This window comes from Labrus bergylta, chromosome 12 (genome assembly GCF_963930695.1).
Source record: "Labrus bergylta chromosome 12, fLabBer1.1, whole genome shotgun sequence".
NCBI classification, from domain to species: domain Eukaryota; kingdom Metazoa; phylum Chordata; class Actinopteri; order Labriformes; family Labridae; genus Labrus; species Labrus bergylta.
The window spans coordinates 3,861,043-3,874,640 of NC_089206.1; the positions used below are offsets into that span (position 1 = coordinate 3,861,043).

The 13,598-nt window shown below is 42.1% G+C and overlaps 1 pseudogene; it reads left to right on the forward strand.

The window, feature by feature from the left end:
* Positions 1-980: 980 nt before the first annotated feature.
* Positions 981-13,439, forward strand: LOC109979138 (3-hydroxyacyl-CoA dehydrogenase type-2-like; annotated as a pseudogene).
* Positions 13,440-13,598: the final 159 nt, after the last annotated feature.

Below are 13,598 nucleotides of genomic sequence, written 5' to 3' on the forward strand. Positions count from 1 at the left end.
AGTGAGTACTCTCTATTCCTACACTCCTCTCTTTTCACTGCTGCATTTGTCTTCTTCATAGTTGACTTTATTAGTTACAGGAGACAGAATAAGAAGCAGTCTGTGGTGGGTGGACTCTTTCAAACATGTTGGTTTCTGTGGTTAAACTAGACGTTCAGTGTTAAAATAGAATTGAGGAAACTGAACAGAGTACTTTGAAGCTGACTTTACCAGATAAAACTAAGATACAACTAATAAACCTAGATGTCACAGTTTACCATTTTAAGTTAAGTTGTTCAAGTATTCACTCATAATTCATCTTTTTCTGCATGCTGAATGTAGAAGTTGGATGTATTTTAGAATTCAGCAGACACCAACTTGTAAAAAGTTGAATGACGTTTCAGTCATGGAAATGCAAAATACAAATTTTAGAGAATGAATGTAGGAAAGTATATAAAGATGTAGGATGTCTGTTATTGTTTTGTTTTGGATAATGTGAAACAAATCAGACTGAAAGATCTAAAAAACACAGAATATAGCTCCTGATTATTTATCTCTTTTCCACAGAACTGACAGATGGAAACCCTTTTCATCAAGATATCAGTGTCCATGAAGGAACTGAAGGAGGAAACATCTCAGTTGAATGCATGTTTAATATTTATGGAAGAAGGAAGCTCTTGTGTGTATAATTGTGACTCTGAATGATATTTTCATGTTTATGCTAAAATGTATATTTTAAAGTAAACGTGTGCTACACAATAATAAGTTTAACAATCTCTGCTCCATTAAAACTAACGGCTCAGTGGTTATTGCGTGCGCCCCATGTAGGGAGGCTGTAGTCATCCAAGAGGCCAGTCCAGGTTTGAATCCGACCCGTGGCTCCTTTCCTGCATGTCAGTCCCTTCTCTCTCTCTCTCTCTCTCTCTCTCTCTCTCTCTCTCTCTCTCTCTCTCTCTCTGTTTTTTAAGGTATATTTTGGGGCTTTTATGCCCCCCCCCCCCTCTCCTTCTGTGGGGTAGGGTATGGTAGGCCTGGTGACGGGCGGTTCGTCAGGTCTGGGTTGTGCCACCGTTGAACGTCTGGTGCAGAACGGAGCGTCGGCTGTGATCCTGGACCTGCCCTCCTCTGATGGAGCGGCTCTGGCTGAGAAACTGGGGGAGCGCTGTGCCTTCGCTCCTGCAGACGTGAGTCACTTGACACAAGCGTCATCGCCCCCGCTCTCCCGCTCGAAGTAAATGTTCCTGAAAATATCACCTGCTGCATTCACTTATGAGATGAGATGAGATGAGATTCAACTTTATTGTCATTACACATATACATGTATAGAGTAACGAAATGAGGTTTGGCATCTCACCAGAAGTGCAAATAAGCAGAAAGTGCAAGAGTCTGTGCTATGTACAGTAATTACAAAATTTACAGATGTAGACAAAAAAGTGAATTATTAGGTATATCTGGATGGCTGGATTAATGGGATGCTATAAATATAAATAAATGCTATAAATATAAGTGTATTCTTAGGATTATAATATACAGATTAAGGTGCAGTGAGCATGCTATACTAGTTTACAGATAATATAAAGAATATGTACATAATATGAACATACTATAATACAATAATACAGATGGATGAGAGATGTGTGTGTGTGACCAGGAGGAGTGGTGGGGGGATGATGGGTGTGAGGTGATATGCAGGGGAAAGGGGGGGGTCAGGAGGGGGCGGAGAGAGAGAGGGAGAGAGAGAGAGAGACAGAGTTCAGAGTTCGGGGTGTGAGGTGATATGGAGGGGAAAGGGGGGGGTCAGCAGGGTGCGGAGAGAGAGGGAGAGAGAGAGAGAGACAGAGTTCAGAGTTCGGGGTGTGAGGTGATATGGAGGGGAAAGGGGGGGGTCAGCAGGGTGCGGAGAGAGAGAGGGAGAGAGAGAGAGAGACAGAGTTCAGAGTTCGGGGGGTAGAGTTCAGTAGAGAAACAGCTCTGGGGAAAAAGCTGTTCCTCAGTCTGCTGGTTCTGGTCCGGAGGCTTCTGAAGCGCCTACCGGAGGGCAGGAGGGTAAACAGTCTGTGGGCAGGGTGGGAGGAGTCTTTAAGGATGCCGTGAGCTCGCCGCAGACAGCGTTTTCTTTGGACATCCTCAATGGCAGGAAGTGGACAACTTGTGATGCGCTGGGCGGTTTTTACCACCCGCTGTAGCGCCTTACGGTCTGCGACAGAGCAGTTTCCGTACCAGACTGAGACACTGCTGGTCAGGATGCTCTCGATCACACAGCGGTAGAAGTTCCTCAGTACAGCTGAAGACAGGTGGTGTCTCTTCAGTGTCCTCAGGAAAAAGAGGCGTTGATGAGCCTTCTTAACCAGACTGGAGGTGTTAGTGGACCAGGAGAGGTCCTCTGTGATGTGGGTCCCCAGGAACTTGAAGCTGGAGACACGTTCAACAGCCATCCCGTTGATGTGAATGGGGTTGTGCGTGCTTCCTCTTTCTCTCCTGAAGTCCACGATGATCTCCTTCGTCTTGCTGGTGTTGAGGAGCAGGTTGTTGTCAGCACACCAGGCGGCCAGATGCTGTACCTCCTCCCTGTAGGCCGTGTCATCGTTGTTGCTGATGAGGCCAATCACCGCTGTATCGTCCGCAAACTTGATGATGGTGTTGGATCCATGTACAGGTCTGCAGTCGTGGGTGAAGAGGGAGTAGAGGAATGGGCTCAGCACACAGCCCTGTGGTACGCCTGTGTTGAGTGTGATGGTGGTGGAGCAGGTGTGTCCTGACCTAACATACTGGGGTCTGTTGGTCAGAAAGTCCATTATCCAGTGACGGAGGGAGGTGTTGAAGCCCAGGTCTCCGAGTTTAGTGTTTAACTTGGAGGGGATGACAGAGTTGAATGCTGAGCTAAAATCAACAAACAGCATTCGTGCGTATGTGTTGTTATTGTCCAGATGAGTGAGCACAGAGTGCAGCGCAGTGGAGACTGCATCCTCTGTACTCCTATTGCTGCGGTAGGAAAACTGGAATGGGTCCAGTGTGGGTGGGAGGCACTACTCCACGGCTCTACTCCACTTTTTGCAAAAAAATAAAAAACGAAGGTGGCTCGCTGAAATAAATCCAGATAAAGTCGAGGGATGGAAAATTGCGCGATCTGCATTCAAACATGATGCATCTCACCTTTTCAGGCGTTTGATTAGTAGGCGGCATCCATCACGTCATCCAACACTATCACTGCTGACTTTAGCACGTCAAGTTCTTCATGTGACCTTCAATCAGTATTCGATACTAAACTTTCTCTGGTTCTCCGCCTGCATGCAAAACACACAAAAGTGTATCCTTTATTTATACACATATTCTTGGTCCTATCGATCTAACATCTTAGCGGTTTATGTGATGTCTGTAGAAAACCTGCCGTCACTGCCATGTACAGAAGAAGATACATCCTGCTCAGTTCAGACAGCTTTACTCGTTTACTTTTATCTTAAATGCTTTAGCTCAAAAGGGAAAACTGCACATCAAACATGTGTCCTGTCAGGTGTGACAGTTATATCACCTCCTCCTGCCTGAGCGCTAATTGCATTTTAGCACAAGAAAGAAGGAGGATGGAGGCCGGCGAGAACAGGGACACAAGAATCAAGTCAACTTCCTAAGTGTCCTGTTGGCGTTTCCCCAGGTGACATCAGAGGCAGACGTGCAGTCGGCGGTGTCCCTGGCCAGAGAGAAGTTTGGAAAGCTGGACCTCGCGGTGAACTGTGCCGGCATCGCTGTCGCCTTTAAAACCTACAACTTCAAGAAGGACTTACCTCACAGCCTGGAGGACTTCCAGCGCGTTATCAATGTAAGACAGACACACGGATGCAGAGACGTGCAGCATGAAGGGACGCCCGCGGATGTGTGACTCTCTGTGTGCTCCCTACCTTCAGGTGAACATCGCAGGAACCTTCAACGTGATCCGCCTGGTGGTGGGGGAGATGGGAAAGAACGAGCCTGACGCGGACGGACACAGGGGCTGCATCATCAACACGGCCAGCGTGGCAGCTTTTGACGGACAGGTCATAAAATAAAAACACACACACACACACACACACACACACACACACACACACACACATCAAAAGAAATGTGTTTTCATGCTGTTCATCAACTATTCTTTTTCTTTGTTTGCTCTCCAGGTCGGCCAGGCGGCGTATTCAGCTTCTAAAGGCGGCATCGTTGGAATGACTCTCCCCATCGCTCGAGATCTGGCACCCATGGGCATCAGGGTCGTCACCATAGCACCTGGTTAGTCTACGTGCTGAAAGTCCAGATTTTTACAGGAGGATTGTCTCTGGCCCCTAAGAGGTGTAAAGTCCTCCGTTAAATACAGTTGTCATGGTTTCGTTTTGAAAGGCGGGATAGCTCGGAGGATGAGGAGGGGCGGAGGGTTTCACCGGCTGTTTGGCGTCTGGAGTGTGTTCTCTGCGTGATCGATCACGTCTCTTAGAAATGTATGATGACTTTGAGTTAAACTCCTGCTTTTGTTTTTCCATCAGCTGAGATCGTTTCATCCGTCCATCTTTAAGAGAGTGCTGTTTAAATGTCTTGTGCTGTAATTGACAATCTCACCACTTGGTGTCACTGTTGTTATTTAACACTAGCTGCAGATGAAGGATGAAGGCTTTTAGTTCATGATGCTTTGTCATTCTTTACAGTTTCCTCACTGTGGATGAACAGTAGTTAATTTTCAGGCTTTTCAATGATCGGTCACAGGAAGTTAAAACGACACATCTGGAACAAAACTGTCCTCGGCTCCAGCTGTGATCACCTGTGGCCTGCTCTGTGTTTAAATGACTGTCTCTTTCTCCCTCCAGGTCTGTTCTCCACCCCCCTCCTGGCCGGTCTTCCAGAGAAGGTCCGCTCCTTTCTCGCCGACAGGTGCCCTTCCCCTCGCGTGTGCGTGTGTGTGTTTTTGCCACAGTAACAAAAAGTGTTGATCATAAACTGAATCAATCACAAGAACACTTTTGTGTGTGTGTGTGTGTGTGTGTGTCTTTCTGGTTGTTAAGGCTGTTTACAGTAAATAAACATTGTAATAGATTCAACAGATTTACTTGTAAGACAAATGGAACAATCACAGTGAGCTGTGTTTGGCTCAAAGCTACCATTTTGAAAAATCCATTTCAAACCCAGAACCAAACAGAGAAAAGCCTGTTTTACGCCCAATGGAGAAGCCAGTTCCCAAGAACTTTGCTTCTACACCCGACTTTCCTATTCCAACTCCAGTGTCTGCTGACAGACCGAGTGTAGCTTTGGTAATACCAGCAGAGGCTGAAGCACTGGCCACTTCTGCTTTGGCCATGGCTTTGAAAGACTCGTCAGTGAGTTCAGCCCCTACGCTGGCATTGGGTCCTTTGGCCTCAGCATCGAATATTTTCCATTCAGCACGAGCATGGCCCCATCCTGCACCGGCGTACATCACTCCATCGTCTGTCCTGTCCACCGCAGCAGCATAGCTGTTTTTGGCAGAAGCTTTACCAGGCCGGTCAGTGGTGTCGGTTGGTTTCCCGGTACCAAACTCAAGGCCCTTTTTAACAACTGCATTGGTTGAAAACATAAGACCATGTTATTAAAAAAACATCAGAGACAAATCCCAAAAACAGACAGTACACCCTGACGGTATTGATACTGTGGATACAACTGGCTGTTATCTCAGGTCCAGTTCACTTCATAATCTTCCTCACGCTGTGGTCCACAGTAAGTATGATTTATTTGTTTCTGAAAATCTTAATGTTGATTTTGGGTCGATGGCATTTCTGTTCAGCTAGATATTCATGTTGTGTATCAAACTTTAACTTTGTAGTTACTTTTTGTTAACTGTAGTTAGTTATTGTTGACTTTAAAAGCTGTGAGCATACCGTTAGCTTTCTGCATTTTATCCACGCCGAGCGGTTAGAAATATCTCCCGTTGCTAGGCAACAGAGACCGTTAGTAGAACCGAGTGGTAGTGATGTGTCCAGGTATTAGTCTGACCTTCAGGCACTAACAGGTAAACGTATCATTCTCATAGATATTTGAAGCACTTATTAGATTTTATTACTTCATGCTTTTCGAGAGGTCAACAAACATGAATTTATCAACTCGACACACAATGTGAAAGAAAAGATGAAAGTTGATTTAGGATACTTGCTCTCATCGTCAGAGTCTGCAAGAAAGAAAAGGTACACTTTATTATTTGCTCATTTAGGGAAAGTATTTATTCTTTTAAAGCCCATAAAATGCACAATTCCTCCATTCATTGTTAAAACAATAAAATTATAAATGTGACATTTTAATTTTATTATACACAAGTAAACATAAACTTCACACAGCTGTAAGTTTCACCTCATAGGTCACTGAAGTTAGAGAATAACTTTTTGTAGATTTTTAATGTATGAGTATGAACTTGAGTGATGTTTACTCACCTGACATCTTCAGATCTAAAGAAGTCAGAAATAAAAAGAGGGGGTATGAGATTAAGTAGAACTCAAGTTGAATAATAGTCTTGCAGTGGTTATTGTGTCAAACTGACAGAGAAGTATCAGATAATATCATATAATGTTGGCACATAAAATTAAAACATATTATATTAATCATTAGGATGTCAGAGAAATTCACAAGAATTTCTAATAGCACTGAAACACCCTGCACCTTTACCACACATCTTTACATTTCTGTTTAAAACCTCACATGCTGAATTTCATACCTGAATGTAGTTTCTTGATCCACAGGAGATATCTTGCGCTGCTTGCTCTCAGCTCAACTGCTGGACTGCTTTCATTTATCGGTTTAAATAGTAAGAAGCAGTGACTAGAAACAAAAGTGAAAACATGAAACTAACATCAACCACAGCTCAGTGACAACGGTCAACAGGAAGGGAGGTGTTTGTGGTAGATTCTATTCTGATCTCATTCTGTCTATTTATCTATTCTAGTTTTCTTTTTTTGTAATCGTTTATTCGTGTCCAAGATTTTCATGTGCTCACACATCTTTAAAATGACCCTTTCAGAAGTTTGATTCTAGAAAAATGTAGTAAAAGTCAATCTTGTTTTTCAGGAGTCCAGGGCCGTAACCATGTCAACCATCTTTATCTGCATCCTTATGACAAACTTTGCATGATGTTTATCAGCTGGGCATTTACAGAAATCCCCCCAGTTACAGGAAACAAAATGTGAAAGCAAACCCCTTTTTTTCTCTCTTGCTGCAGTGGTAGTAAAGTAGAGCTGGAGTTGTGTTAGAATTAGGGGTGTGAACAGTTACAAAAAATTGTAAAAGGTTACACGACGTCATTTTTTCCGTGTACATGGTTAACCATGAAAAAAGAAAAGCAAAGTGGACTTCAATCGCGCTATACAACCAATGGAGGGTGCGGCCGCTTTTCAGAAAGATTCCTCCGCATCACTGCCGCCACTCCAAGTTGTCAGACAGATACAATTGTGCTTTCTAAAGTAGGCTGTATAAGTAACACAGAAAACTTGCCATAGAATTTGTAAAAACAAATACCTGTATAGGCCTATAACAAGGCTATGATAAAACAACTACCATGATGAGTATTACATTTTTTAAAAGGACAAGAGACAAAGGATTTCTGCGTTAGGGCGCGGTCTCACTGGCCATCCGTACCGTGCCCAAGCACGCTTCAAAGCTAAAGTCCAGTTCGTTTGACCAGTGTGACGCTCCGTATCGTGCTCAGGCACTTTGGCACACTTGGGAGAGGTGTGCTTCGGCACGGTACACTTCATGCACGAGCACAAGCACGCGGGTACACAACGCTGACAGCCTTCATTATGGAGAAATCCAGAGTTTCATGTCTGTATCTGACTAACATGACTCAATATAAGACACAAAGTAGCTGTCGTGTTCTCTGTGAGAGACCCCTACCCGAGGTAGAACAAAACACAACCATATCTTTTCATAACTTGAACATGTCTAGTTCATGAAACGGATTGTTGTATACAAATATTTTACTGAAAAATAACTTTTTTTGGATGTTTTATGCATCTTACCAAAGAACGAAAATAGGTCAAATTAGGGCTTCTCCAAAAGGGACAGCTCTAGCCTTATCACATGTATCTCTGGGAATCAGAATCAGAAATTCACCACATTTGGACAGGATGTTCACGGATAGTTATTAGTTACAATTATGCAAAGTTTTTATCAATACCATTTTCAATTTTTGAATTTTTCACAATTCTGGTCCTGAATGCTCTGGATTTGTGTGGACCAGAGCAGGTCTCCCAAACACATGAACACCCACAAAGACATAAAACAAGTTTTGTAATTGGCTTGGCTGTTTAGTGATGAAGCTAAGTGAGTCTGTTCTTTCTCCAAAGAAGTCCCCGTGCTGCATGTTTCAGTGTATTTGAAGGTACAACAAACATGACTGAGCAGAAACTCATCAAATAAATAAAACATTGATGCAGCTTCAAGTTTTCATATCAACTCATCCACAAAGCTGCAGGTTACAGTCTCTGTAGTGGGGCGTATGAAGAGGGGAGGGGTGTGTTTTGTGTTTGGAGGAGGGACTCTGTCATTTAGAAAAGTGAGAACAAGTTCCTCGTTGTCCAGTGAAGACGGAACAAGAGCATCTTAAACCATCAGAGCGTTGAACATGAGAGTCCATCAGACTTTGATCTGCTTCTTCTTCCTCAGTGAGTACTCTCTATTCCTACACTCCTCTCTTTTCACTGCTGCATTTGTCTTCTTCATAGTTAACTTTATTAGTTACAGGAGACAGAATAAGAAGCAGTCTGTGGTGGGTGGACTCTTTCAAACATGTTGGTTTCTGTTGTTAAACTAGACGTTCAGTGTTAAAATAGAATTGAGGAAACTGAACAGAGTACTTTGAAGCTGACTTTACCAGATAAAACTAAGATACAACTAATAAACCTAGATGTCACAGTTTACCATTTTAAGTTAAGTTGTTCAAGTATTCACTCATAATTCACCTTTTTCTGCATGCTGAATGTAGAAGTTGGATGTATTTTAGAATTCAGCAGACACCAACTTGTAAAAAGTTGAATGACGTTTCAGGCATGCAAATGCAAAATGCAAATTTTAGAGAATAAATGTAGGAAAGTATATAGAGATGTAGGATGTCTGTTATTGTTTTGTGTGTTTATGCGAATGTGAAACAAATCAGACGGCAAGATTAAAAAAAAATACAGCATATAGCTCCTGATTATTATTCTCTCTTCCACAGAACTGACAGATGGAAACCTTGTCCGTGAAGGAACTGAAGGAGGAAACATCTCAGTTGGATGCAGCTTTATATTTTCTGGAAACAGGAAGGTCTTCTGCAGAAACGACTGTGAAGATGAAGACATTCTTTGTGAAACCACAGATGTCAGTGCTCAGAGTGGCAGATACAGCATTGAATTGAGAAATACAGTTCTTTATGTGAGCATCACAAATTTGAGAAAGTCTGACTCTGGATCGTACACATGTTGGTTGGATAGATACTGGTCTCCAGATTCAACTGAGACGTTTGAGCTCAGAGTTAAAGAAGGTGAGTTTTTACTCTTACATCTTTGAAATATCTCAGTAAGTAAACATTTAGTTTAGAGCTGCATCTTTTCTTCATTGTGAACTCTAAAAATTCTTAATTTAAACCAACAGTTTGTCTGTAAATGATCAGATTAGTCGACATGTTGAAGTTAATTTGAATATTGTTGCAACAGACAGACAGAATAACTTTCACATTTATCTGTAGTAGAAAAAGTTATTTACTGTTTTTAGAGAATTTGTAATATTTGAGCTCATTTGAGAAGTTTCAGCACACAGTTGAAGATGGTATTTTATGTTAGTTTTTACTTTTCAGGTGTATTATCTTTTCTGTGTTTCTAATAATGGAGTTTTAACCCAGATCACAGAATATATATTTATAGAAATGTGTTTAATTGTGACTCTGAATGATATTTTCATGTTTATGTTAAAATGTAGCCTACATTTTAAAGTCAACGTGTGCTACACAATAATAAGTTTAACAATCTCTGCTCCTTTAAAACTAACAGCTCGGGGCGCTGGTAGCCTAGTGGATAGAGAGCACGCCCCATGTAGGGAGGCTGTAGTTACTCCAAACTCTCTCTAAGGTTTATTTTTGGGCTTTTTATGCCTTTATTTGAGATGTTGGATAGACTCAGAAAACAGAGAGAGAGAGAGAGACAGAGAGAGAGACAGAGAGAGAGACAGAGAGAGAGAGAGAGAGAGAGAGAGAGAGAGAGAGAGAGACAGAGAGAGAGAGAGAGAGAGAGAGAGAGAGAGAGAGTGTGGATGACATGCAGGAAAGGAGCCACAGGCTGGATTCAAACCCAGGCTGCTCGCTTGGAGGACAAAAGCCTCCGTACTAACCACTAGAATACCAGCCCCTCTCTCCCTGATTTCTGACTCTATCCACTGTCTCTAAATAGAGGAATAAAAACCTTAAAAACCTCCAGCTCATCTGTAAATTATAAGATCGGCTCAGATCAAACAATTGAAAATGGTTTCACCAAACACGATGATCGACTGCTGCTTTGAGCTTTATAGATGTTTTAACATTTTATACCTTTTTTTCAAATGTTTTTTTCCAGCTACAACGACCTCTAAACCAAACACGACCTCCACACTGACCACAGCGCAGACTGTGAGCTCCAGTTCAGGAAACATCACGACTTCATCACACTCACCTCAGACAACAAAGAAATCTGAGCAGCACTCATCAGCTTCTGGTTCTGGTCCCACACGTAAAAACAATCTTAACAGATATTCTTCTTTATAATCTTCAGCATACAAACATTACAAAATGTGAAAATAATGGGGGCGCCTATAGCCTAGTGGCTAGCTGATGCGCCCAATTTACGGAGGCTGTGGTCCTCAGAGTGGGCGGTCCGGATTTGACCTGTGGCTCCTTGTCTTTCAAAAACCTTTAAAAAGATGTGAAAATAATGGCACCTCACATACTACAGGATTTTATAATCGTTATCATGCCTGGTGGTGGAACCCACCACCTCACTTGACCTCACGTATACAATGGAGCTGGTGGTTAAATTTGAGATTTGAATGCTTTGAGCAGAGACGGAAAAAACATAATAAATGAGTTTTTGGTGAAGAAATGTCAGATTCAGAAAATATGGATTGTCTGTTCTTCAGCGAAAGCTGGAGGTAAGATTTGAACTGTCAGATACATTCCAGGTGTCAGTCGTACCTGTTCAGGTTGTGTCTTGCTGCCAGTCGCCATTCCTACTCCTCCCTCGTCTCTCATGGTTATTGTAGTGACGCGTGACTTCCGCCAGAATCTTTCATTACGTAATCGTCAGGATTTGAAATCCTAAATATCAAACATGTTTAAAATAAATTGTAGCAGTTACGATGCTCTCTGAGCAGATCAGGGAAGCTATGATCTATTGGATCTTAATACCACTCACTCTAATCTGGGCAGAACAGTTCTACGACGGTCGGGAAGGGGGAATCGACTCGATTATCCTGTAGTCTGAGCCAGGCTTTAGGGCCAGTGCACAAAAGAATTGACCCTTATAGTTATATTTCACAAATCATGAAGTGTAAAACAAACTTGTTTTTGTGCCAAAACAACCCCAGGTCTTCTGTTGTATTTGGGTCTGAGTCTTTTCATCCTCATCGTCATATTATCAGCCATCCTGCTGATGTTCTGCAGGAAGAGGGCCAGAGAACCCAAAGGTAAGGCTACAGGAAACACACATACACACGGAACAGGAAGTGGTCGACACCTTTAATTTACGATTTTAACAGAAAATATCTACATTATACTCCATTTATAACTAATAACTATAACTGTAACATTTTGAGTTGACTTATTAACGAGGTGTTTTTCAGGACCCCCTGTTCAAACAGAGCATGCTGAAATCCAAGAGGTGAGTCTGAGATAATCAGGGACTTTAACTTTTATTACTGTTTGAGAAAAACGTACTGAAACAGTGTCTTTGTATTCTCCTCGTGCAGAACAACCGAATGAGGAGATCAGAGAGGGGCACAGATCTCCTGTTGTGGAAGTTTCAACAGTTAACACCTGTGCTAAATTTGCCAAACTGAACGGGGTTGAAACCACGGATGACTACAGCCTCCTAACTGCAGCAGCTTCTCACGACAAAGTAAGAAAAAACAGTGGAAAGATTTTAGATTAAATGTACTAAAATAAATTCATAGATTAACAACTTGAAGGCACAGCAGAGGAAATGTTATTTCTGTGGCAGATCAACAAGGAGATGTTAGTCAAACCTGCACCACCTTCATGTGGTTTTTTGGAAAAAAGAAATAATATCCAGGAAGTGATCTGCTGCCAATTAAAGAAACAGGAACCAGGCCAGTTAATGTTCATATCTCTAACTTCCGTTGTTTTGTGGAGGAAGTCTTATAGGTCATAAAGATGTGGTTGCACATCTCTGATCTAACATGAAACTTGATTGAAATGGATCTATATATTAAGAGAGTATTTGTCAAAGATAAGTCTATTTCCAATGAGTGCTAAACAATAAAATGAACACAGAAGTGTCACAAAGTGCAGTTCCACAAATGGCCACTAGAGGCCCCACAAGCATGTCAATTCTAACAGAGGCCCATGTTGGACCCTGGTCGTGTATTGTGCTGTCAATAAACAAACAAAACTTTAGGATACAAAATTTAAAAAGATCTTGTTGATGTCATGAACAAAATCAAAAGCACACGGAAAAAAATGCACCAGATTTTAGTCACTAAATCATAATTTAAGTCAGAAAACTTTCCTCTTTCAGAGCTCGGAATAATATTAATAATTTAATCAAAAACATTCAGTTCTTTCAACTGTGACTTATCAAGGCGCCAGTGACTTAGTGGTTAGTTTGTACGCCCCATGTACAGAGGCTACAGTCCTCAAAGCGGGCGGCCTAGATCCATATCCTGTGGCTCCTTTGCCGCATGTCACCCCCCCCCTCTCTCTCTCTCTCTCTCTCTCTCTCTCTCTCTCTCTCTTTCTCTCTCTCTGATTTCTGATTCTATCGACTGTCCTGTCTCTCTCAAAGGAAATTTTATAAAGTAAAAAAACATCTGGCTGATAAATTTTCACCTTTGTTTTCCTTCCAGACCGTCGATGACTCGAGTAAACTCAACTACTCTGAGGTGGATTTCTCCAACAGCCAAGCTGCCTCTCGTAACAGCGCCCCCTCTGGTGGAGCAAAAGATGATGTCATCTACTCCGTGCCCCGGGCAGAAGCTAGCTCAGAGAACACTCCTCTGTACTCTACCGTTACTTTAAATTAGCTTTAGCTTCAATGCTATCAGCGCAGCATTTATTCTCAGGTTACAGTTCAACAATTATCTGTTTTTCTTTTGGCAAGCTGTGATAGGTTAAGATTTTCTTATTAATTTGAATGAACTACAATTACCTAATACGGATTTGTTTTCCTAATACGTTACCGCGCCTCGCTTTTCTTTAGTTCATCGTCTGTAAAATGTCCCAGAGCAGCTCTGCCATCTGACGTCGCGAGATTTACGAATCTGTAGCGCAGTCTCAAAACGAGACTTCTTAAAGACACTTAAAAAAAGTGTTTTATTTTACAAACCTAATCTTAAATAATGTAGTTTAAAATGTTTCGTGTACATGTGGTGAATATGAAGCTGAAGACAAGAAATTGTTA